This window comes from Leptidea sinapis, chromosome 40 (assembly GCF_905404315.1).
Source record: "Leptidea sinapis chromosome 40, ilLepSina1.1, whole genome shotgun sequence".
Lineage (NCBI taxonomy): Eukaryota > Metazoa > Arthropoda > Insecta > Lepidoptera > Pieridae > Leptidea > Leptidea sinapis.
In genome coordinates, this window is record NC_066304.1 from 5,416,518 (window position 1) to 5,443,126 (window position 26,609).

A 26,609-nucleotide genomic window follows, 5' to 3' on the forward strand; every position below is an offset into this window, starting at 1 on the left:
TCTTTTTATGGACCAGGAGGACCATCGAGCATACGGGTGACATGACGTTAAGTGATCACCGCCGCCACAACACCAGATAAATCACAGGAGCGTTGCCAGCATTTAAGGAAAGTGTACGCGCTTTTTTGGATATTTGCAATAATAAGTAATTTTAGCTATAAATAAGATAAAAGGTGTCCATTTTAAAATATAATATTGGGCGACCGAGCCTTGCTCAGATTTTTAAAAATGTACAAAACTTGAACAAAAAAAACTAATAGGACATCTGGATTCGAAAAGGGGTCTTCTTTCCGGATAACCCAATGTCCCATCTGAGCTATAATAGTCGTTATGGTAGCTGTTTCTCATTAAAACACGTATAAAACGACATTTCTTCAAATTGATAGCTAGATCGATTTCTCGCCACCAAAACTACCTGTATACTAAATTCCATTAAAATCGTTGGAGCCGTTTCCGAGATTCAGATTATATATACAAGAATTGTTCATTTAAAGGTTCAATAAGATAAGGAAGTGAGAGTATGGAGTATGGACCATCCAAAGCAACAGTAAACTCTGCAAGTCTGTTACAGCACAATAGCTTCATCGGTTAGCCTGTCTCCCGCACCCGGCGCCATGACAGGCGACATTACATATTTATATGCAACGAGATATTTCCTTATCGCAACCAATAAAAGAGTATTTATTAAGCTTAGACGAATGTGATGGAAATAAAAAAAAACATTAAATCTTTTGAGTCATAGGTATAACATATTGTACATTAATTACTAATGAAGGTTGTGTTTATATTGTATCTTATTACTTAAGTGTAGAGCACGAAATTTGCAACAGGAGGTAGGTATAATGAAATATTCAAATTAAACTTGTATCCAAAAATTTATGAACGATGCAGGACTCGAACCCGCATCCGTCTGGTTCCGTCCGAGCTCTACAAATTTAATTTGTATAACTTATTACAAAAGTAAGGGATATCACTTTAAAATAATAAATTGTTTAGATTTGAAAGAGTTACATCTCAAGTCAATTAGCTAATATGCAATTATTGGGGTTGAGCAGGTTACCAACTGTAAAGTCGATCCTGTATATGGAACCACAACACAAGAGTTGAACAAGACATACCAAGATTTGCGTCCTTTTATCACTCGAACGGTTGGCTCAGTTGGTAAGAGCGCTCGGACAGAATCTGAGACGCGCGGGTTCGAGTCCCGCATCGTATATCGTCGTTCATGAATTTTGGTTACAAATTTAATTTGTATAATTAAGCCCAGAAGTGAGGGATATCACATAAAATATAACAAACTAGCTGACCCGACAGACGTTGTTCTGTATATAATAAATAAAATGCTGTTTTTTGCAAGATTTGCGTCCTTTTATCACTCGAACGGTTGGCTCAGTTGGTAAGAGCGCTCGGACAGAATCTGAGACGCGCGGGTTCGAGTCCCGCATCGTATATCGTCGTTCATGAATTTTGGTTACAAATTTAATTTGTATAATTAAGCCCAGAAGTGAGGGATATCACATAAAATATAACAAACTAGCTGACCCGACAGACGTTGTTCTGTATATAATAAATAAAATGCTGTTTTTATATGAATTTGTCAATAATATATCATAACATCAAGAATTATTTCTTAAAATATGCTCCCTGTTGTTCTAATGAAATTGTTTTACAGCAGAACTGTCAAACCGTGCGTCAATTAATTATCTCATAGAAAATATGTCCATACAAAACAAATATCGGACGACGTGTCCCCCACATCAAAGGAAAAACAAAATTGTTGTTTTTATTTAATTCCGAACACTTTCATATTTATTCACCTTCTAAACCTTCCCTGGACTTCCATAAGTAATTCAAGACCAAAATTAACCAAATCGGTCCAGCCGTTCTCGAGTTTTAGCGAGACTAACGAACAGCGATTCATTTTTATACTCGTATATATATAGATTGTTTGGGTCACTGGTGTCATAAAAAATACATTACATCCTTTGAGTCATAGGTATTATTACATTTTTAGGATGACAATAAGGGACGAGACGAGCAGGACGTTCAGATGATAGTAATTGATACAACCTGCCCATTAGAATGTAGTGCCGCTTCAGGATTCTTGAAAATACCAAAAATTCTGATCGGCACTACAATAATATTGCGTTCGTCATCTTGAGACATAAGATGTTAACTCTCGTTTGCAAAGTAATTTCACTAGCTACGGCGCCCTTCAGACCGAAACACAAAAATGCCTACACATTACTGCATCACGGCAGAAATAGGCGCCGTTGTGGTACCCATAATCTATCCGGTATCCAGTGCAAAGGAGCCTCCCACTAGGTATTACATTACAATTACTAATGAAGCTTGTGTGTAGGGCAGGAACTTTGCAACAGGAGTATAATAAAATCTAAAGGCACGTGTGGTAACACACACAAATATATTCAATTTTATTATTTTATGAAAGTCAAACGAGAACCCAAGGCGAGCCGAGATCTGCGATTCAAATGGGTATGCCACTGACGCAGAGTGCACTGTTAATATGTATGATGAATTTAAATCAGAACATGGCCGCTGGCCGCACCGTGCCTTCTCACCCGAGACTTGGAATAATTTACATGGTATGTGTATGTGAAATCGGGACAGTATCTTGAACGACACTATTAAGTAACGTTAAACAATTTGCGAAACTGAAGTGGCAGTGGGCAGGTTACTGGTTGGGGCAGTAAAGTCCTCGAATGGCGACCACGTACTAGGTTAGGTTTCTAATATAATTTTTTAATTTTTTCGTATTATCATCAGTTTGCACCCTATTGCTGCACAAGACTCTCAATATCCGAAGCGTTGCAAGTATAGCTAGCAATTAATTTTATGTGTAGGCACGCATAGACGATAATCGTCTCGCAAGGAATTAGCACTTACGACATTTCTAATTAGATTTCTATGATAGTTACACAATGACATTCATACACATTAAAGACTTATCATTCGCAGTCTGATAGCGGAACGGCAAAAGTGTGCTTAAAGATAATGTAAGCTTAAATGTCACTGCTTGTGGCGGGGACATGGGACGGGTCGTCCCCTTCCCTAAAATATGGTCGAGGGAGGCGGGCTAGCCCATGCGTCATGCTAGTGAACGGGCGCTACTTGTGGTGCCTGGATGATCCTATTACCGGAAACTCTGCTTCAGATTCTTAAAAGTTTGCGGTTTTGTTTTTATACGACGTGATCTATCTGTATGTATAGACAGTCAATGCTGTTATTCATAAAAATATGTTCCAAAATAAGATACGCCAATTCATATTTGCCCAAACAGAAGTAAAGGAGATCTCCAAAAAAGCATTAACAATGTTTTGTATCTGTCATTATATTAATGTCATTCATTAAAAGTCATATGAAATGGAGAACTCAAAATTGGTCCAAATGAACGCAAATTATAATCTTGAGGTCAAATTAAGTTTTAATGACATTTTTTGCGAGTGTACGTGAATTGCCACTCGTACATGGATTTCCTATGCCCACTGTTCTCTTAATGCCAATAATAATTGTTTATTGAATCGGGTATAAATAATACTGATCACTTTGTAATATAAAATAGAGATTGATAGCCAGTAGTCTGAGAACGGCTAGATCATTTGGCGTTGCGTAGAGACGTCGCATATTCTGTGTTTTAACGCATTTCTCACTGGGAGTGTTCCGAAGAGCAGTTTGATCTGATATCTGCCGCCGAATCCCACCTTCGGAAGGACACATACATCACCATCAGCTGGATGTGTAGCGTTCCTTGAAAGGACTATCTTCCGCGTACAACGTACTCACAGACACAAACATACACGCACACAAACATTTACACTACTTACATACACACAAACATACATTCTTAAACACATACATACACAAAACATCATCACACTCGCCGGCGAGTGTGTTCTTCTCATCTTTTCATCTTTCATCTTCATTTTCATTCGCTCCCACAAGCACACAGCCGGTCCGAGGTTCGAGTCTCCTTAGGAGACGCCCCGCGACTGTTGTTGCGTAGTCTTTGCGGCCTCCACGGCCCATGTCCTATGTCGCTGTAAAAGCCTTCAGGGCCAACAGCATAGAGGAGGTTTTAGTCGGTATGGGGTGTCCACTTGTGCAGACACTCGAGTCCGATATATTACGCCCCGTTGCGGGGCGTAAATACATAACTGTATTTTCCACCTCTCGAAAAAAAAACGTACAACGTACTCATTGGAATGAGTTTCGACCTTAGATCATTTAAGCTTCTAGAATCTAGGTAGACTATTACAGCTGATTGAAGTTTAGAGCTAACCTCTATTTTGACTAATGCACGCAAAATAAAAAAGTGTTATACAAATCGTGAGTGTAAGACGTAGCTTGTCACGCACACTAAAGTATTAAACTTGACCAGTTTTTATCGGTCGTCTAACAGAAGAGACACTATGTATATAGACGTATACGCCTAGACGTATGAAATATTTAAGACGTCTTAATAGCTTGTGAGAGTGTGAAAACACTCGCGATTTGTATGTCAATTTGAGTTAGTGTGCGTGTATTGCTCAAAACAGAGGGTAACTGTCTACATAATTTTTGACGTTTTCAGAGCCGTCACAGATCTAGATGAATAAATGATGTAATACCATAAAATTGAAAAGAAAAAGTTTCTAAGCAGCCCGTTTTAATATGCGTACTATCTGTATAAAAAAGACGATTCAAATGATCTTAAAGGAAACTAGAAAAAAGAGATGAAGGTAAAGAGCGAAAGTAACGCGGTGTTTCCAGTGTCCGGTGTCGATACGAAATGAAAAAAAGCGTACCTATACACAATTCCACTCCTTAAATTTCGGCAAATCTATTAGGATTCCTCTGGAGCTACATAGGAACAGGCTTGGTGGTCGTCCTAGTTTTATAAAAAAAAAATATGCTCGCGATTTGTGATTAGCTGAACTCTATAGTTGAGCTATTTGTTTTCGGCGGAGTAAATCTCATTTCGAAAAAGGGACGGCTACCTAATATAGGTAATCGAAGTAATACCTCAACCAGATTACCCCAGCTACTTATACATATACCTCCGGATGCTTGTTGTTTAAGATTCCTAACCTAAAGGTGAAATGATAGACATGTATTTACTCCTTCTGTTTGGTCTTCACTTCTCATGTGTGCAAGAAATTGAGGATTTAAAATTTCTCTGAAATACTACGGTGAATCAGTAAAATTTTCAGTTTTCATCATTTTTTTCATTATTAAGGCAGACATCTTTACAGGCGGTAGCGGGCAGCGGTATTCACTCACCACATAACATCAGCGCCAAGTGCCAAGAAAAAATAATGAACGCGAACTCATAAAATACCGAACTTCGAGTCCCCGAGTCCGCAAGGCCGAAACTTCGACAGCAACGAAATCTTAAATCGTCCTCAAGTACATATTATTTCGATTGAAACAAATTGACATTAGATAAATTGTAAATGACAAATTGATCGAGCTGTCCTTTCGGTAAAAGTCGCTTTGTGCACCTAATGGGGAGCATTATTGACTCTGATTGGTAGAAGTGGGTTTTTTACAGCAGAGGGCATTCGAGAAGGTTCTGGGTTGATCGCAATTGTATCACGTTTGTGTCGAATGACATATTGATAAAGATTGATCGTGTTAAGGCATTTAGCAATCATTTTCATAAGAGTCGTAGCATTTATTATGTGTGCCTACTTCATATCAATTGTACATTAACCTGGACTTTTTATGTGATTGCGAGGACGAGAAGCCAGAAGAATCACAGTGTTGCTGACTTTGAGGCAAGTAAGTATACAAGCATTATATTCATTCATTCTATGCTACTCATGCAAAATCGACCAAGAAAAAGCAAAAAGAGATACATTCCAGTTTGGTTTAGCGGGGAATGCCGAACACCCCACCGATGAAGTTAATATTTGGCTCTGTCGGTCGATAAGACCCCAGATCTTAACTTCTTTTAAACTTTAACATTAACATAAAAAAAAACGATGATTACTTTCATCAGGTAAACCCTAAACTCTACTTGTTTGTTGTCCTGATCTACCTGTTGCACTAGACCAGAGATAAGAGCCATACTCCATATGTGGACAGACCAGCTCTTTACATAGAGTGCTTAGAAATGGGCCGACTTGATAACCACCAGTTTCTTCGGAGCCAATTTATTTTTGCCTTCCAAATGACGACGGAATACGCAATCGCTCAAAATTTTGAGAAACAGTATTTCGATACGAGGCGAGGATCTAAGAGCAGTATTTTCGAAGAGCAATGTTACGAGAAATGAGGCTTTTTCTGGTTTACGCGAAAGCCTATTTTTCTGGGGGTTATACTGAACAAGCTTAATTTTATTTCATTTTACTCTATTCAGTGACCTTTACGAGGTAGGTTTCGATAGAATAATATCTGTCCGATCTTCCTACACAGAACTACATGGTAGGTGTATCGCCGAAATAACCACATATGATGGAGAAGTCTAACACAATATTGATATGCTTTAAGTCAAGAAGAAATAGTATAGGATATAACATAGAGCCTTGGGGAATAGCACCTTAGGGTTTTAACAACAACTGATGACACCACCCTATATGTTGCATCCTGCATGGAAGCTGGTGTTAAATTAAATTAAAAAAACTATTATTGTTACTTCAATTATATCTAACCTTAATGCATTTAAATAAATTTATAATATTATGACAACATACCACAGCGTCATTAGGTGATTTGTTAGAAGTAAAGTTTAATATATCATGAGCACATTAAAAGATAATGGATCCCTCTGAAAACATGCTCCTACAATGGTCATGAAAAGATCGGGTTAAATAAATAAATTTAAACAAAATGTAATTTTTACGCAAATATCTTAAATACAGTTACAATTACACACAAATTTAATCCTTTCAAAAGTATTTTATTTAAATAAAGGATTGTATGTTGCAATTGATTGCCATCGGTATCATAAGTTTGTACTAAACACTTTAAATAGCAGAAACGTCTTTTACACAACAACCTATCTAGTTGCTGATGACATCAATACTTTCTAAGATGGAAAGTAAAACAGATCTAGACTTGTCTCAGTGAAGCAATGCACTTGCCAATACTAGATACTCTTGCTTTCATTGCGACAAATAAATATGTTAACGATAACTCATGTTATCTTTATCATCATAATATTGCTTTTTAGTTAAAGACTGGAAGAAAAAAATTTGCAATCAATCAGGTAACAAATAGGTCGAACTGATTTTACGGAAGAAAATGAGATGTGTAGTGTTGAGATATTATTATAATAGACAGTATTTTCTTTGATTAACGTGAGTGTTATACATTTAATTAAACACTTTTTGAAGGATTAAAATGCATGTAATTGTAACTGTTTTTACATTAGATTTTGCGTAAAAGTTACATTTTTATTATTATTTTAGCTAATCCGATGTTTCAAGACCTTTCCAGATCGGAAAGTGTTTTAATTAATTTATAATAGATGATACAAATAATTGTATAATGTAATTTAATTAATTCTGTAGTGCATCAGGAATGTTTGCTGAGGTGCCAATGGATTGCTTTAATACAATAATGTGAAAAAGTTGCACATATTTGAGGTGTAGCGTATGGGGCAGCCGCAATAAATTCTCAATTCATTGGCAAAGCAATTTGACTGCATTTCTAACATTCTAATATTATTCACCTAGACTCAAAGAAATGTACAAATATGATTTTTATTGTTATTATTATTTGAAATTGTCGTAATTACTGTTAGTATTTACTTATTTATTAAATTTCAATGTATTTATTTTGTTATAATACAAGTTGGTCAAATAAATACAAATAAGAATTATATTTTTAAATGAATTTTTCTGAAACCAAGAAAATTTAAATTAGAAATTTAGAAGAAACACAGATTGTTAATATTTCTTCAAAATTAGGTAAATGTTGTACCACACAGCGTTGGCAGAAGGGATGCAAATGGTGTGATTTGGTCACTAGCCACAGTCTCTCAAAATTATGTGCAATCTCTCATGATTTTTAATATATGTGTTGAAAAAGATGTCTGTGGTACGGTTTTGCTATTGCTGCTTTACAATTTCTTTCCAAACTATTGTTGTATTATGTATAATGTTGATTCCAATACACTAGATGATATTTACATTTCCCAGGCCATTCCCATGTTTGTGAAACTTGCCGACGGGGAGATGTCACTACTTACAGCATTGGGAAAAAGACACAGGTTGGGCACTTTTTTCCCTTTTTTGCAAATTTGCACAAGTTTGCAAAACTTACCTCAGAAAAGTATTTAAGTTACCCTGTATATAGACTGTATTACTATATTATGTGGTTGAAAGAAACACCAACAAAATAATGTGTGGTCCATGTCATTATTTTCATGCAAAGGTCAAAAAATTATTTAATTCTAACTCCTTAGTCTTAGTAAATAAAACTTACCTTCAGTAGATAACTCTACGTTCAACTTGCAATCTCATAACTTTTACTTTCAACTATCTTGTTTGTTGATTGCAGCAACTCGACACCAGTTTTACTTTTGTCTTAGCGTTTACGCATAAATACAGTAGCACATACAATTATAGCACCAAAAACATAAACAAAGAAATAATTTTGGACTAATTCAACAAAATTTGCTACATTTATTGAGACTACTTCACTTAGAGCAGAGTTGTAAATTATTTCGTTACCACAACAGGAACTCATCACAAATTGCACTAAAACTTTCGATGATAATATTACTTACTAACATTAACGTCAACAAGTTAAAAATTAATTTATCTAATAATTTATGACCTAATTAAAATAAAATTTATTTCATCGGCACCAGGCATGTAAAATGTAAATATCTAAAATTAAATGGCATGGCACTGACATCTGACAGTAACATAACAGTGACAGTACCACATTAATATGTCAAATATAACCCTATTCATCATTATTTTCAATTAGTAATTTTTTCCTTAGTATTTAACTTAGTTTTTAAAGTGATAACCCAAATTTCTAGGATTAATATGCGGGACTCGAACCCACGACCTCTGGCGTTCCGTGCCAGTGCCGCATCGTTCATAAAATTTTGTTTTTCAAATTTTATTTGTGTATCTATTAGACTTGAAATTGTATGAAACACGTACTTCAAACAATGGTGGCAAACGCTGTCTTGCTCTAACTGCTCACACATATTTGGCATTGTTTGTTTTGGTTTGAGTGTTATTATACTTATTTGGTGTTATTCATTCAAAACGAAAGTGACTGATAAGTAAGTAATTGTCGAATTCTTTTACTTTTTTTGTGTAATAATCAGGGGACATTGCTTAATTATTAGTAGAGTGGACAAGTCATTTCTGAGCTATACTACAATGTATTTTAAAACTTGTGAAATATGTGTGTTTAAAATCTGGCCCGTCAGATGGGAATAAGATAATTTTCATGCCTAAATTACCTTTGAATGAAGAATGGTAAGCACTAAAGAACAAATAATAATAATATTAAAGAATGCTTAAAGTGATAGAGTATCTATTGATTTAATACTTGTACTTGATACTTTTTTATCGATTGTCGATATTTTTTAAGTTTTTAGTTTAATCACCTTTTAGAAATATATTTAAGTATATTTTTCATGTTTGCCAGATTTAATGGGTTGAAATTACGGGTAAAAAAAACTGGTGTACGTGCTCATTTAAAAACTACACCAATTAAAGCAAGTTTGTGGCAGACATTTATTAGCTTAACATTTTAAGAAATAAAAGACCCAGTTGAGAAAAAATGCAGCCCCATCAGTAGAATTAACCGAGAAACCATGAGCAGATGAATTTATTTGTACGTACATATGATATGTGGGGGCATTTCGCGCGATCGTTGCAGACTTTTCTAAGTTCACGCACCACCCGAGATGTCGAAGTAAATTCAACGTCATTTGAACGTGACTCTGAAGGGTGACAGGATCCTGATGGACGATCAAGAAGACATCTAGATATACAAGCACTCTTATATTGTGATTTTAACGAAGCTTTGGAGCTATCCAATTGGTAAGTATGGAGAAGGTTTTGGGGGCTATTCTTAGACCGAAAGGCAGGCAGATCATTTCTAAGAGTTCGTTATCGTAACTCAATGGAAGAAAACATCTGTGTACTTTTGAAACGTTCAAATGAAAATATGCCTGGCTGAGATCGATTTTGCAAATCCAGTCTTGTTTGTGGCTAAAGAAAGTCGGGATCTTAAGCATGTTAATGGGTTAAATTGTTCGATTTTTACATATTTATGGGACTTCAGATTGAAGATGGAACGGGCCGATCCATCGCTTTTTGGTACCAGAGAAAGGGCGGAAATAAAACAGGGGGAGAATTGAGCTAGCTTTAGAATGCGCTGAGAATTTTCTGAATTATTGCAGTCATTTCTGGAGAAACGATCGTGCTAAATGGACTGTTTTCGTTTGGAATAGACAGTGGAGGCTTTGGAATGAATGGTATGCGGTAACCTTTTATTAATTTCAAAAGGGTTTCCGGTGCTCCCATTTCCCCCAAGCTTTCGTAGTAGTGGATCAATGGCCCGGTCCTGAATGACCACGAGTCATTGTGAATATGTCTTGCATTCCCCTCTATTGGCATAACACATGGGCTCTTTTCCTCCTTCCCCTCTTTAGAACCACGAAGCCTTAAGCCCCGATTTGAAATAAGCTTCGTGTATTTTGACCTATTGAATTAAATTGATTAGCACCTTCGTTCATATTACTATAGCCTCCCTCCGAGGGTGCTACCCTCGTTGTTATAAATAGATCTAAATTGTGCCGAGGCGTAGTGGGAACTTGGGTACAACTCGATAGTGCCATGAACCTTGCGCTGCCCATGAACCTTGCGCTGCAATTATGACGCAATGTTTGCTTAATGGATTTATGAGGACTTCTATAAGAAGATTCCTGGTTAAGGGGCCAAAAAGATTTACGAATGTTACATTTTTTACATTTACATACACCTTTTGTTTAAGAATGCTATACGTTATAGCTGCGTATGCCTTCTCAGCCTTGGCTAGATGTGTCAAGCTTCATAAGTTTTAATTTCACCATTCACTTCAAGATCCACAAAGCCAGGAAAGTGATTGTAACCTTTCTGAGTGTCAGTCAAAACGTTGAACATATGTTAGCGTTTTAAGAAATAATACTCCTGAGATTTTTATTTTTGATTTAGAAACGGCCGGTTCTTTCAATTTATTTCGATGTCGAAAGTAAATTCAGAGGTTAATTTTTTATGAGATGGTTGTGGATTTTGATCATCAACTTCGTCATATAGGTGCCCGCTGATCTTTGAGCAAACATATACATGTCCATGTATGTCTAACATGTCCTCACACATGTTGTAATTGGGAGGGTAGGTAATAAAATTTCGCCACTCACTGATCTCCCTCGTTAGTTGTCGGAACATATATTTAAGCTATGATCACACCTTCTTTTCTTGCGGCAGTGACGACGCGATCGCTTGCTGGAGCGCCGAGATGATGAATCAGAGCTGGAGCTGCTAGAAGAGTCGTACTGCTGCTGCGGGATAGCTTGCGACCCACGCCACTCGGCCCAGCCACTGGCTCCTCTTCAGGAGATTTATTGATCTCACTCATTCTAAAAATATTTCAGATACCAAATAGAAGTTCAACTCATATAAATATTTGCTACATATTTCTATCGAACGGGAAAAACCGTTAAAGATAAAAATGATTTCCTTTATATTTATTGAGTATCTAGTTACTATATATACCCAACACTACATACAAATACATATTAAATATATAATTAATAATAAATTTCAAGTGAACTTAAAATACAACAGAGCCAACTGACGAACCTGAAGACCGGTGACGGCAGGGTCGTTTCGTCTAAACGAAAAAACGTCTACTACTTTTGATGGAAGTCGAGAAGTTCAACGGACATGGTTGGACATAGTTGCTGTTCTTCAAAATGGGCGATAAAATGTATTTGTAGAACTATAGGCCCATATCACTTCTGAGCCATGTATATAAGCTGTTTTCGAGGGTTATTACGAATCGTCTCGTGCGCAAGCTTGACGACTTCCAGCCTCCCGGACAAGCCGGATTCCGAAAAGGCTTTAGCACCATAGACCACATACATACTGGGACGTGCTTCAGTCTCTCCAGAGGTGTCACATTGATCACCGATATATCGAAGCGTTGAAGTGTTTGTATAGAAACACCAACATGTCAGTCCGTCTCCAGGATCAGATCTCGAAGCCTATCCGACTGCAGCGGGGAGTCAGGTAAGGCGATGTCATATCGCCCAAGCTGTTCACCGCTGCGTTGGAAGATGTCCTTAAGCTTCTGGACTGGAGTGGACTGGGCATCAACATCAACGTAAGCCATATGCTCGAGGGCCTCAATACAGCTTCCCAAGGAGTAGGTCTCAAAATAAACATGGACAAGACGAAGATCATGTCTAATGTCCATGTCGCACCTACTCCCATAACAATTGGGAACTGTACTCTCGAAATTGTCGACGACTATGTCTACCTTGGACTAACAATCGAGTAAGGCAGGCCCAATTTCGCGAAAGAGGTCACTCGTCGAATCCAACTCAGATGGGCAGCGTTCGGGAAGCTCCTTAAAATCTTCTAGTCCCAAATACCACAGTGTCTGAAGACGAAGGTTTTCAACCAGTGTGTGTTGCCAGTGATGACTTACGGTATGCAGACGTGCGCGTGGTCGCTAACTATGGGCCTTATGAGAAAGCTCAAGGTCACTCAGAGGGTAATGGAAAGGGCTATTTTCGGAGTTTACCTGCGAGATCGAATCAGAAATGAGGAGATCCATAGAACAACCAAAGCTACCGACATAGTGCAAGTGATTGCGAAACTGAAGTGGCAGTGGGCAGGGCACATAGTTCGACGGACAGATGGCCGTTGGAGCAGTAAAGTCCTCAAATGGCGACCACGTACCGGAAGACGCAGTGTTGGTAGGCACCCCACAAAATGGACCGATGATCTGGTCAAGATCGCCGGAATACGTTGGATGAGGGCAACGCAGGACGATCATCGTGGAAATCTTTGGGGGAGACCGTTGTCCAGCAGTGGACGTCTTCCGGCTGATGATGATGATGAACTAAAAATTTTTTTTTACAATTCTTCCGTCTGAAATTATAACGTTCTATCGTTTTAATGACTTGTAATATTTTTATCTTTTCAGTAAAGCGACTAAATAATGTTTAAGGTCACTTACGTGCTCGGAAATCAACACTCATTTTATTTGCAATCAGATCCACAATCGCTCACGGTAGCACTATAAAGTCAAAATTAACTTAATAATAACTTTAAATTAAATATTATTTATATTTTTTGTTTTGCGTATGCACGCCAATGTTAACGTTGCGGGAACTAAACCGCTGCAACCCCTTTTATAAAGCTTTACGTGGCGCCCCTGCCGGTAAGACACAGGAAATACGTCATCCACAGGTACAAAGACTATGAAAATAATGGTAAAATCTACGGGAAAAGGAAGTGCCCATCTGAAATATAAGCTTCGAATTACGGTCAAGTACTTTTAATAGGTTTATTATTATTAACCTTTAATACCTATCCGTTTTATTATAATATTATATTGTACATGATGTGCAAAAAAAATATTTGAAGCTTAAAATTTATTTGTTGACTAGTTTCTGTTAAATATGTTTTTGATTTAAATTTTAAATTTAGGACGCCCAGGTCTACGACTTCAAAATATTAATTGCTACACATCAAAAATAAAAACCAAAGACTGCCAACTCCGAAACTACTACAACCACGCAAAACTATTAAACATATTAAATAAGAGTAAGTCAACCGAGGGAAATGCGTCAATGGGGTAAATGCTGCTTTTTGCCATTTCTCAATAACTAATCGTAATGCAACAACTTCATATATCTAGAGGTAGCCGTTTGAACTTTATTCGTCACTTAAACTTCTATCATTTTAAAAATTACTTATTTTTGGGCAAAAGGAGCCGCGAGAGGAGTGCTTTCAATCAATGAAATCTATGGTTTCTGATTGAATTTTATAAAATATTCCAAATACGCATTACATTTTTGCCCATCTGTAAACGTAGTTATTTTGATTCTAAATATCGTAATACTTGAGGTATGATTTTTTTTTAATGATTGTAAATATTAGGTCATGACAAGAAATTTTAGGCTAAGTGCGTCTCGTTTTTTTTTTTGGGCAAATGCGTCTGTGTAAAGCATTTACCCGATATCATGGGTGCTCAAAGTCAATATTTGTTTAGTTCTTATTTTTGGAGTTTATCGGAGTTTACTCCTTAAGGACGCGTTTTACTTCTTTATCTCCAATTAGCCCGAAATTTTTGTTTTGTAATTTTGATATTTTATGTCGTAAAAACGATTGTCCGTTACCTCTTAACACAAAATTGACGAAATGGGGCTTCATTCAGGATCATTTTTCTCCTACTACTCACATAATTTTGTCTCTTCAAAAATATATAAGGAAAGCAGATATAGGTTTTTCAAAAACACGGTAAATAAATTAATGAATATGTTATAAATGATTTAAAAAAAATAAAACTGAATCGTCTAAAATTCATATTTTTTTCTGATAAGCATGAGATTTAATGTGTTGTATTAAGGGTTATTTTATTTTGTCACTCCGTACGAATTGCACAGAAAGATCTATCGAAGCATCGCCAGTCCGCGCTCGGCCACCGTCGTGAGTAGACTGTGTGTCGGTTGTAAGCAGCAGCTCGTGCTCGGAAAGATCGCTGTACGAACATGAATATTTTTTATAAGCTCTACAATACTGTCTTTGATACTTTACATATTTTGTACTCAGTCAGGTTTTCTAAAAAATATGTTTCTGTATTTTTTTTGAAGAATTAGTGATTTATAAGTTCATCTCTAAATATAAGGTCTATATTAAATCGAAATTCAAGATGGCGCTTATAAAATTGACAACTTCTCTTCATGGTTTTCGGGGTCAACCATTACAAATATCGGATCAAAATCGAAGTTTGAAGATGGCGCCTATGAAATCTACAAACTTTTCTTCATGGTTGTCATTTACAGCATCAAAATTAGAATTCATTCATAAGCTTAAATTTTATTATAAAAGGCCTGTCTAACAATAAAATTAATTAATTAAATTAACAACATTCTAAACTAATTCTTCATTCCTAAATAAGCTGAGAGTTGCAACCATACCTTAGAAAAAAAAAATGAAAGTTAATTATATCCAATAAAGTATCATTTATTAATTGTATAATTTTACTTACCTACTATATCGCAGGGGGAGGGGGCACGTCCAAAGCATCAGACAACACATTAAATAGAACACAATATTTACAAAACACATTCCGTTACCAATCTAATTAAAAGATCTCAAAATTTGATTTTGAAAGATCTATCTAATGATACCCTAATGATATTGACACGGGAGTGGGTCAGGGATTGGAAATAATACTCCACTTATACACTTTCGAGTCAGAACTAGAACTGCCGTAGGCCACGCTTAGTACGGCTTATATACCCCCGGATCCGTTCTATTTTCAAAGTGATTCTCTCATTCCATCTTTAAATTGTACTAGAAAATTCTTTTAACTATTTTTATGCTGCTTACACATTTTCCATCCCTTTTTTTCTGTTCGATTTGATCCTGAACTTACTAGAAATTTCCTTTAACTTTACAAAACCCAAAAAAATGCATACACTGGTAGGTGTATCGAACCCGGGTCTACAGCGTCTAAAGTAAAACTTTTCCGCTGAGCTACGAGTATTGCTGACGAAGCTGTTGAAATTAACAATCTCTTGAAGTTTGACAACTCTCGTCATATACTTCGAAGGGTTGCTACGCAACAATATCTAATGATACATGCAAAAAAAAATTTCTTCCCCTTTTTAACCACAAGAAGCTCTAACCCTCTTATCAATAATTATTACCACCATATTATGTCAAGAAGAGTTATTTCAATAGATATTGTAATCATAAGTTATAAGCTATTACATAAATGTAACGTATGTCTTCCTTAATTTATCGTATTATTCAGCATTATTTTCACAAGACCAAAGGAAATGTCATGTATCAAACCTGAATCTAACTTTCAGAGACCTATCCAACGATACCCCACACGGTAAGTCTCCAGTATTTTTTTCATCTCGACTTTTAGGGGAGGTGTCTTTAGGGGGGAAGCTACGTCCGAAGCATCAAACAACACAAAAAATGGCGTGCGTACAAACTACACATGTCAGAAGTGAAACTTCTTTGTTAAAACTAATTTTTAAATCTCGTTTATATTAATAATTATCCTTATCTGTTCTCTAAACCAATTGTTTTTTGTCAATATTAGATGTTCTACTTACTTGCAGCCACGCTAAGCCTACACGATACAACGCTAGGAGCGAAGGTGTTCTACTTACTCGCGACCGTACGCTAAACCCGCACGATACAACGCTAATAGGGAAGATGTTCTACTTTTTCGCATCCGCGCGATAAACCTGCATGATACAACACTAGTAGTGAAGTTGTTTTACTTCATAGCGGTACCATCTGCTTCATGCTACATTCGCCCTTTCTCACTCTATCTCAATCAGACTCAAAACCCTCTTCTTGGATAAAAACGTCCTTCATTTTCGTGACACTTTATTCCGTTTCATCCGTAAAAATTTTACCCTCATGAGGGCAAAGAAGTTTCACTTCAAAAATAATCCCAAATTCTGTACCCTCGAGACCCTTGAATACGATATCCATATTGTTGTAATCATAATTTTGCGCGGCAGCCAATTTGGATTTCAAAAATGATCCCAAATTCGTTATCTGTACCCTAGAGAACCTCGGATTCGGTATCCACATTGTTGAAATCATAATTATGCGCGGCGGCCATCGTATATTTCAAAAGTGATCCCAAATTCGTTCTCCCCGAGCTCGAGAACCTCGGATTCGATATCCATAATTTTGCGCGGCGGCCATCTTGGATTTCAAAATTGATCCCAAATTCGTTCTCTGTACCCTCAAGAACCTCTGATTCGGTATCCATATTGTTGAAATCATAATTTTACGAGGCAGCCATCTTGGATTAAAGAAAAACTGCACTACTAAAAAATGAACATGACGTTATGCGACAGAATTGCTATCTAAAGCTTAACCCCTTATTCATAATAGTCTGCTAACTGAAAGCATTGCTAATTCACGCGCCTTTTTCTTCTATTGACCTAAGTCAGAATGTGAAAAAACACTCCTTAGCGGCTGTTTTAAGTTACCAGACCATTATGAATAAGGGGGCTAATATTTAACTACGAAACGACTACATCAACTAATCATTTTCAAAAATACATAGGTATTAAAAAAACATGAAAGTTATCTGTGAAAAAAATTCAAACTTGCTAAAGTATCAAATTCATTTTATTCCCGCAATTAACTTTAAGTACGTGTATGTGTTTGAGCGGTGTCAGAGTAGTGGTGCGATTCGATACCTCTTTGTTTTAAGAACGCGTCCTTAAGAATAGATTTTCATATAAGGCGCCCGTTATGAGAAAAATATGGAGAGTAAAACCTACTAATCAAATGGCATAGTAACGTTTTTGGTGCGCATCATTTCTCGCGCACCTTTTACTTTCTTGTATTTGAAACTTTATTATATTATTGAAATTGATTTATTATTATACTTTCATAAAGTTAAGTGAAAATTCTATAAATTATGGAAGAAATTGGTGTAAATAATAGTGCCGGAAAATCTGATAAGCACGTGGGTACAAAGTAAGTTACAATTCATACATTAATTTGACATGTATTGTATATATAAACATGTGTGCTTTGTATTTCATACAAATTTCATATGAGCTATGCACATAATTAAATGTTTAATATAATATGGAGAGTATATATAGCGCATTTCACGCCAAATAGACAATTTTTAACCTATTATTTTATTTTTTCAATATCTATAATTTTCTATTAACTTTTTTTGTAGTTTCAGTTATGATAATTAATGATTCGATAATATAAATGATAAATATATGTAAAATATTTCATATGTAATATTTCGCCGAATAGTTGTATAAAATGTAAATAGAATAAAAATATATATATTCTTTAAGAATTATCATTAATGCGTTTATTTACCCTTACATACGATGTCCATCTTTTTTAATTAATACGCTTTTATTAGTTTTTAGAGACTGAGCGTTTAAATAAAACAATTGCTTGAGTAGTATGAAGACTGCGAGGAATATGTGGAAGATGATATAATATTTTACTTCAGTTACATGATATATATACAAAATCCTTAAAACTATGATGTGTGAAGGACGCCGGGTTCCGCCGCAGCTAACGTCCGTTCTAGTTTCCCGATGGCTCTTACTTGAAGTTGCAGGGCGTAGTACAACGTCGTGCTTCACTGCCAAATCGGCGATGGTAATAGCAGTAAAGTGTTGGTGAGCTATTGAGTGTGCGGGAACGGTGTTGTGACGAGCTTCTATTGCGAGATGACGAGCGAAATCGGTGGCGATGATAGTGTTGAGATGGCCTTGACTTGAGTTTGGCGACTTCTATTGATAGTTTTCGTATCTCGTTAATAAGGAATTGTGTGTGATCTACCTGATTTGACGTCGATGATTCTGGAACTGGTGCTGGTGGCTGGCTGGAGACGGCTAGTGGCTGGCTGGAGACGGCTGCTACCTTCTGGATTTGCTCCATCATCGGAGCGGACGTGGACTGGCAGCAGCTTAATCCACATCATGCGGAGGGTGGAGTCGGTAACCTTGTCCCTCGCAAGGTTACGCATGCGTCGCAGTAGCTGTGAAGGCTTCTGGTCTCCAAGCTCCATATCGGCGAGTAGCTTCTGGAACTTGCGGCTGTCGGATTCTTCATACACCGATATGAGACGTTCCTTGATGGCTGAATATTGTTTGTCTCTCGGTATGTTAAATAGGATGTCGGAGATTTGTTCGATGTCAGCCTTTTCTAATTGGACGAGCACCATCTGTGTCAGCTGGGCTTGACTCCTCTTGAGGTCATCGGTGCAGGTGGCGGCTTCAAAGCTGTGATACCACAATCGCGGATTTTCCCGCCAAAATGGTCGTATGCGCATCGACAGTGAAACGGTGGAGATTTCTGTCGCGGTGGGCGCTGGGAGTGGCTGAGCCTGGTTGGTCTTCCATTTCTTCTTCGGGTGGATATTCCTCGAGCAGAGATTCGTCGAACAGGAATTCGTCGTTTCGGAGAGCTGGTGAAGCTGTTCTTCGATGTGTAGCCGGGCAGAGGTTCGGTGTTCTTCTGTTCAGGCTTCCTGGGTTCCTTCCGTCGGCGTTCTTGTTCGGGCTTCCTTCCGTCGGTGTTCTTGTTCGGGCTTCCTTCCGTCGGTGTTCTTGTTCGGGTTCCTTCCGTCGGTGTTCTTGTTCGGGCTTCCTTCCGTCGGTGTTCTTGTTCGGGTTCCTTCCGTCGGTGTTCTTGTTCGGGTTCCTTCCGTCGGCGTTCTTGTTCGGGCTTCCTTCCGTCGGTGTTCTTGTTCGGGCTTCCTTCCGTCGGTGTTCTTGTTCGGGTTCCTTCCGTCGGTGTTCTTGTTCGGGCTTCCTTCCGTCGGTGTTCTTGTTCGGGTTCCTTCCGTCGGTGTTCTTGTTCGGGTTCCTTCCGTCGGCGTTCTTGTTCGGGCTTCCTTCCGTCGGTGTTCTTGTTCGGGTTCCTTCCGTCGGCGTTCTTGTTCGGGCTTCCTTCCGTCGGTGTTCTTGTTCGGGCTTCCTTCCGTCGGTGTTCTTGTTCGGGTTCCTTCCGTCGGTGTTCTTGTTCGGGCTTCCTTCCGTCGGTGTTCTTGTTCGGGTTCCTTCCGTCGGTGTTCTTGTTCGGGTTCCTTCCGTCGGCGTTCTTGTTCGGGCTTCCTTCCGTCGGTGTTCTTGTTCGGGTTCCTTCCGTCGGTGTTCTTGTTTGGGTTCCTTCCGTCGGTGTTCTTGTTCGGAGTTACCACTTTAGAGGCTGAGCGTTTGGAGATTAAGTAAAACAATTGCTTGAGTAGTATGAAGACTGCGAGGAATATGTGGAAGATGATATATTTTACTTCAGTTACATGATATATATACAAAATCCTTAAAACTAGTTAACCAATTACAATGGTTACTTAAAAAATATTTACAAGTTTAGAAAATACACACCAATACTAAAGCTTACATTTTGACCAATAGTTAAACGTTTCATTCAATAAGAATTGAGAATAATATTATGTGTTCCATCTCGCTCTAAAACTAATGCTATCGTAGTAAACCGGCCAGCGAGCGTGCGCTTGTGTAAACTCGCGTCGAACCTCGATCATCCGATGTCAATGAGCATTTAGCACCCACTCTGTTGCTCATTGATTAAAATTTAAAGAATAGTGATCGACGCCGCGACGCTTCAGTCGAGACTCGAGTATGCTCGGCCTTGTTGTGAGGTTGTGTAACGCGGAGCATATGACTGATCACGTGAGTATATCTGCGGTCTTCGAGAGAACGTGACGATGCTTGTACTTCGATGAGCTGACTAATGCTACGAAGGTATTACGTTACAAGTTAGATATTAGACATTGGTATTCATTGATATTATTGGTTGTAGGTACAGCTACAAGTTTCTGATGTATGTCTGTTTGTAACCGACTCCATTGGACTTGATTTTGTTTAGTACCTTTTCAAAGACAATCGTTCTTGAGGAGTAAACTCCAGTCGTGCGTCGGAGTTGACACACACACTTTTTTTATTTATTTTTTATACTTTTCTGTAAGAAACGTTTTACAGTTCAGATGTAGTAGTCATCGTTTTTTCAAATACTTCACCATATTTTTATTTTTATCTCGGATACATTTAAAATAAACTATTACAATGGTGATATTAACCTATATGGATATTACAGATAAATTTTTGACAAACTATGATTTCAAGATATCATAAATCACCGACTTGGCCATGGCATAAAACCCATATATTTTGGATTTGGTGAAACCCAAAACGAGGAAACACTTAGTCCTCGTCATTTTATGTTAACTGTGAACATGGGTTGCGAAAGTTTTTTTTTAAGAAGCTTAATTTTACGGCGTCAATATTGTGATGGGTACTTTTTATTGAAAGACTTGTCACTTAATTTTAATAATTAATGTGTTCATTCAGGTCATTGTGTAAAAATAATTTATAGGGTTAGCTTGTATGATTAATTTATATGGTTGTTTTAAATAAATATTAAAATTAGATTATATAAAAATGCTATATTTTTGATAAACATTCTTATTCAGTGATATACCTACTGCTTGCTTTAGCTCAATTTTTAAAATGAGTATACATTATTCTTTATTTTACATACCTTCTTTAGAAAATATTGAGAGCACCTGGATTGGTCGTTGGGTATATGCGCCATAGAGAAATGTAACGCATTTTCTCCATGTGAATTGAAATGCCTCTAGTAGACTAATTTTTTGCTCTTTTTTAACATAGGGACGTATATGTGAAGTCTGAATTTAAAAAAAAGAGCTACTACGAGTAAAGATCGTTTCAACCTCTAAATCTATCTGGTTTGAAAGTTATTCATAGCAGACGTATTTACCCAAAATGGAGTAAATGCGTCAAAAATCTACTTTTTTAAAAAACCCTTAATAACTTTTTTGTGCGATAATCTTGAAGGTGACTACCTAATAAAACTTGAACATTCTTCTCTTCTTTAGCCGTTCTCAACCTCACAGGTGTAGGCCTCCTTCAGCTTATGCCATCTTTTCCGGTCTTGAGCAGTTTCCAACCACTTTGTCTTTTGATATCGTCGTACCAACGCATCTGCGGTCTTCCTCACAGGCGTTTCTCACCCCACGGTCTCCATTCTATCACTGCCTTGCAACACGAGCCATGCTTGCGGGCGACATGTCCAGCCCACTCCCATTTCAATTTCGCAACACGTTTGGTTACATCGCTCACTTTGCTCTGCTCTCTGACCCATTCGTTTCTTTACGGTCTCTCAGTGTAACTCCCACCAGTTTTCTCTCAATTGCCCTTTGAGCCACCTAAAGTTTGTGGAGGATCTCATTAGTAAAAACCCAAGTCTCAGACCCATAAGTAAGCACTGGCAAGATGCACTGGTCGTGAATACGAGCTTTTTGGTTGGCACTGATTTTACTGTTAATATGTGATCCATAATGCTAAAACCACCTCTGAAACCTACTTGCTCAACTGGTTGGAAATAGTCAAGTTTCCTAGTCAAACTCATGCTAATAATTTTCGTAAACAATTTATACAGCTGTGATAATAGGCTGATAGGTCGGTAATTGTTGAGGTCAAATTTGTTACCCTTTTTGAGTAGCAGAATGATCGTTGCGCTTTCCCATTTTTCCGGTACTCAGCATTCTTCTAGGCACTTATTAAAGAGTTTAATGAGGAACTGTAAGATATCATCTTCGCCAGGGGCCTTGCCATTTGACATCTTGAGAATTGCAGCCCATATTTCATATTTTGGTATCTCCGGTACGTTTTCAGGACCAACGCTTTTCGGGTCGCTACATTTAGTGGTTTAGGATTCCTAGAACTATAGAGTAGCTGATAGTAGTAGCTCTTCTACCACTTTCAGTATTTTATTCTGCTCAGTAACTAGGTTAACGTCCTTGTCACATAGCTTTGTTATTTGTTGAACTTGAACACTATTCGTTAGAAAACACAGGTTTGGTGAGATTTTTAAAAATGACTTGAAGAGTTTAATTTTTATGGGCCATCAAAATCAACAAACGAAAAATGTGAAGCATTTCCCTCAGTTGACCTTAAAATTATAACTAAAAAATATCTTTAATTAAATTTAATTTTGTCTCTGCACCTTTGTATTAATTATTTAAATTTTTTCTCTTTAAGATACTTAACTAAAATGTATAAGCTGTTGTTAGCACATTTGCTGACAATAAACAATATCCGTGCAATAATAATGTCAAGAGTAGACTTCAGTTTGAGCAAATTTGAACGTCCTGTAGAATTGATTATTTGATCAAAACGCGGCATTGGCAGTTCTCCGCGCAAAAGTTGAATAGCACAGCCATCAAAGATAAACCGCAGGCACGTTTATGTATAAGCCTAAACACACCATTGGCCGTGTTGCGGTACCAGACCATATTCAATTGGGCCGGCACACGCAATACCACTCCCCCACCCGAAACCGGCGTGAAATAGCGGCTATGCCGCTGTGTTTCGTCCGGTGAGTGGGGTATCCGGAGGCCTACACCCCCCCTCCCAAATACAAATGGCAGCACGGACTAAAAATAGACTACTCCAGGACCGTACCAGGCTATGCAGCCCTGGAGAGTCCGTCCCTGGGCGTCCACAATTAGGGCCTGTACCTAACAGTGGTTGCCCACGCTGCCCCACGTATTCTGGAGGGGGCAAATCTGCGCTGACTCGGGGCAAACAGAGCAGGAGGCTCAAACCACCCTCCTCCACAATCGTTGTGGACTTTTGCAACATCAGGGGGCTTCACTCAAATTTAAATGCCGTCCACTTTCACCTGGAGACGGCGAAGCCGGCCCTGCTCTTTTTAACCGAGACACAGATATCCTCTCTGGCTGATTCATCTTATCTTTCCTACCCGGGGTATAATTTGGAACACTCCTTTATACCACGGGCTGGCGTGTGCGTTTACGTCAGGGAGGATGTCTGTTCTCGACGCCTGAGTTTTCTTGAAGGACAGGACCTATCCATCATCTGGCTGCGTGTAGACTGCGATGACCATCCGCGAATCTACGCATGCCTGTATAGTTCCCATAGCGGTAACGCAGAGACTGACCGGCTCCTGACCGATTCCGTGTTGGAGCAGATCCCCACTGCAGAGATCGTGTTTCTTGGCGATTTTAACGCCCACCACGCCGAATGGCTAGGCTCACGTACCACCGATCATGCAGGGAGATCTGTTCACGACTTCGCCTTAGCATATGGTCTGACGCAACTGGTTATTGCGCCAACGCGAATCCCAGATGTGCAAGATCATACACCTTCACTGTTGGACCTTCTGTTGACCTCACATTCGGACGGCTACCTAGTTTCCGTTACGCGCGGCTACCATGTCGCCGCGTGTGGCACTATAGGTCAGCAGAGTGGGACGAGATGCGGTGCTTTTTTGCATCCTACCCGTGGAGGCAGCTCTGTTCTTCGCTGGGAGATCCAGATGCCGCTGCTGACGCTGTTGCTGATGTGGTACTGCAAGGTATGGAACTCTTCATTCCATCCTCCTCTGTGCCTATGGGTGGCAGGTCCCAACCATGGTTTGACCGCTCCTGCAAAATGGCCTCTCGCCGAAAGCAGGAGTGCTATCAGGCTTGGATCAATGCGGTAGGATCTAAGGATGTGATTTCCAGCGAACTTAAAAAACACTTCAATCATGCCTGCAGGTCCTTCAAAAGAGTTAGTGCTGAAGCGAAGTCGAAGCACATTGGCAGAATTGGCGAGAGACTTGCACGCCTTCCCTCGGAAACTCGTGCGTTCTGGTCGCTCGCCAAGGCTGTCCAAGGAAACTTCTGCCAGCCAGCCATTCCGCCACTGTACAGGGATGATGACTCGCAGGCCCATGACGCGAAAGAGAAAGCTGATCTCCTGGGCTCCCTCTTCGCGTCCAACTCGACTCTGGATGACCAAGGTGCACCACCACCGCATATTCCGCGATGCCGGAGGTAAAAATCCGGCATGGTGCCGTGCTTAAGGCGCTTCTCACCTTGGACATTCACAAATCGAGCGGGCCCGATGGCATTCCCCCGATAGTGCTGCGGACATGTGCTCCGGAACTGGCGCCGGTCCTTACCCGTCTTTTCCGGCTCTCCTACTCATCAGGCGTAGTCCCGAAATTATGGAAGGCGGCTTTAGTGCACCCGATCCCTAAGAAAGGTGTACGCTCAGATCCGTCCAACTACCGCCCCATTGCCATTACCTCCATTTTCTCCAAAGTTATGGATTCGATCACCAACCGCCAGCTCTTGGGATACCTAGAGGGGCACCAGCTGATCAACGACTGCCAGTTAGGTTTCCGTCAGGGTCGCTCACCCATAAATGGGCGCAAGCGGTTGAGTCGAAGGGAGAGGCGTTGGCGGTGAGTTTGGACATAGCGAAGGCCTTCGATCGGGTGTGGCATAAAGCGCTTATAGCGAAACTGCCATCTTATGGGCTTCCCGAGAAGTTGTGCAAATGGGTCACTAGCTTTTTGGCTGATCGGAGCATCAAGGTTGTTATCAACGGTGCATGCTCTGACTTAAAAGCCATAAACGCTGGTGTCCCGCAAGGCTGTGTGCTATCCCCTACGCTGTTTCTTCTGCATATCAATGATATGCTGCAAATCAGCAATATTCATTGCTATGCACAGGGTATGCTTCCTACACCGGCCGTGCCAACATGTCCCGGAATAGCGTCGACGAGAACCGGAACAAACTTGTGTCTGAAATGGAGACTATGCTTTGCAAAGTCTCGGAATGGGGCCGACATAATTAAGTCTAATTCAACCCCAAGAAGACACAAGTTTGTGCGTTCACCACTAAAAAGTCTCCCTTTGTCGTATCCCCTCGATTCGAGATCACTCCTCTAACTGCCACAGCCTGTATTTCCATACTTGGCGTCGATATTTCGAGCGACGTTCAGTTCCGTGGTCACTTGGAAGAGAAGGCCAAACTGGCCTCTAAAAAGCTTGGTGTACTCAGTAAGGCGAGACAGTACTTCACTAAAAGCCACCGCCTGCAACTTTATAAGTCGCAAATTCGGCCTCACATGGAGTACTGTTCTCACCTCTGGGCGGGTGCTCCCCAGTACCAGCTTCTTTCATTTGACCGCATACAACGAAAAGCGGCTCGAATCATCGACGATCAAGTCATCTCCGATCGGCTTGATTCTCTAGCATTGCGTAGAGGTGTGGGTTCTCTCTGCATCTTCTACTGCATTTATCACGGGGAGTGCTCAGAGGATCTGTTCGGGTTGATTCCAGCGGCCGAATTCCACCACCGGACATTACGTACAAAGTACCATCCGCATCACGTCTAGCATTCCACAACCGCGCGTTTTGTTCAAAATTTCTTGCCTCGCACAGCCTCTTTGTGGAATCAACTACCGGCAGCGGTCTTTCCGAACAGATACGACTTAGGGACCTTCAAGAAAAAAGCATACTCGCACCTTAAAGGCCGGCAACGCATTTCTTGACACACCTGTTGTTGCGGATGTCCATGGGCGGCTGCCTCACCTCTCCCCATCCCGTGAGCCTCTTGCCCGTTTGCCCCCTCTTATATAAAAAAATCTTACATTGTGCATCGTACAAAATTATTGTAATTACGGTCCGGACCGTACTGAGTACGACGGCTGACCAATTGGTCAACCAAAGTCACCGACATAGCCCAAATGATTGCGAAACTGAAATGGCAGTGGGCACATAGCACGGCGGACAGATGGCCGTTGGAGCAGTAAGGTTCTCGAATGGCGACCATGTACCGGAAGTGTTGGTAGGCCCCACAAGATGGAACGACGACCTGGTCAAGATCGCCGGAGGTTTGATGAGGGCAGCGCAGGACCGATCTTCATGGGAGATCTTTGGGGGATTTTATCAGACAGCTGCGAAAACGTCGAAAAAAAACTAGGTTGAGAGTTAACCTCCCTTTTGAGCTATGCACGCACACTAACACAAAGTGACATAAATCATCGCGAG

The 26,609-nt window shown here is 39.4% G+C and overlaps 1 protein-coding gene across 1 annotated transcript in view; it reads right to left on the minus strand.

Moving 5' to 3' along the window:
• Positions 1-8,801, minus strand: part of LOC126976385 (solute carrier organic anion transporter family member 74D) — a 103,374-nt gene extending 94,573 nt beyond the window's left edge. Inside the window, exon 1 of the mRNA XM_050824692.1 lies at positions 8,431-8,801. The gene's annotated coding sequence lies outside the window, so the exon portion shown is untranslated. The remainder of the gene's footprint in view (positions 1-8,430) is intronic.
• Positions 8,802-26,609: the final 17,808 nt, after the last annotated feature.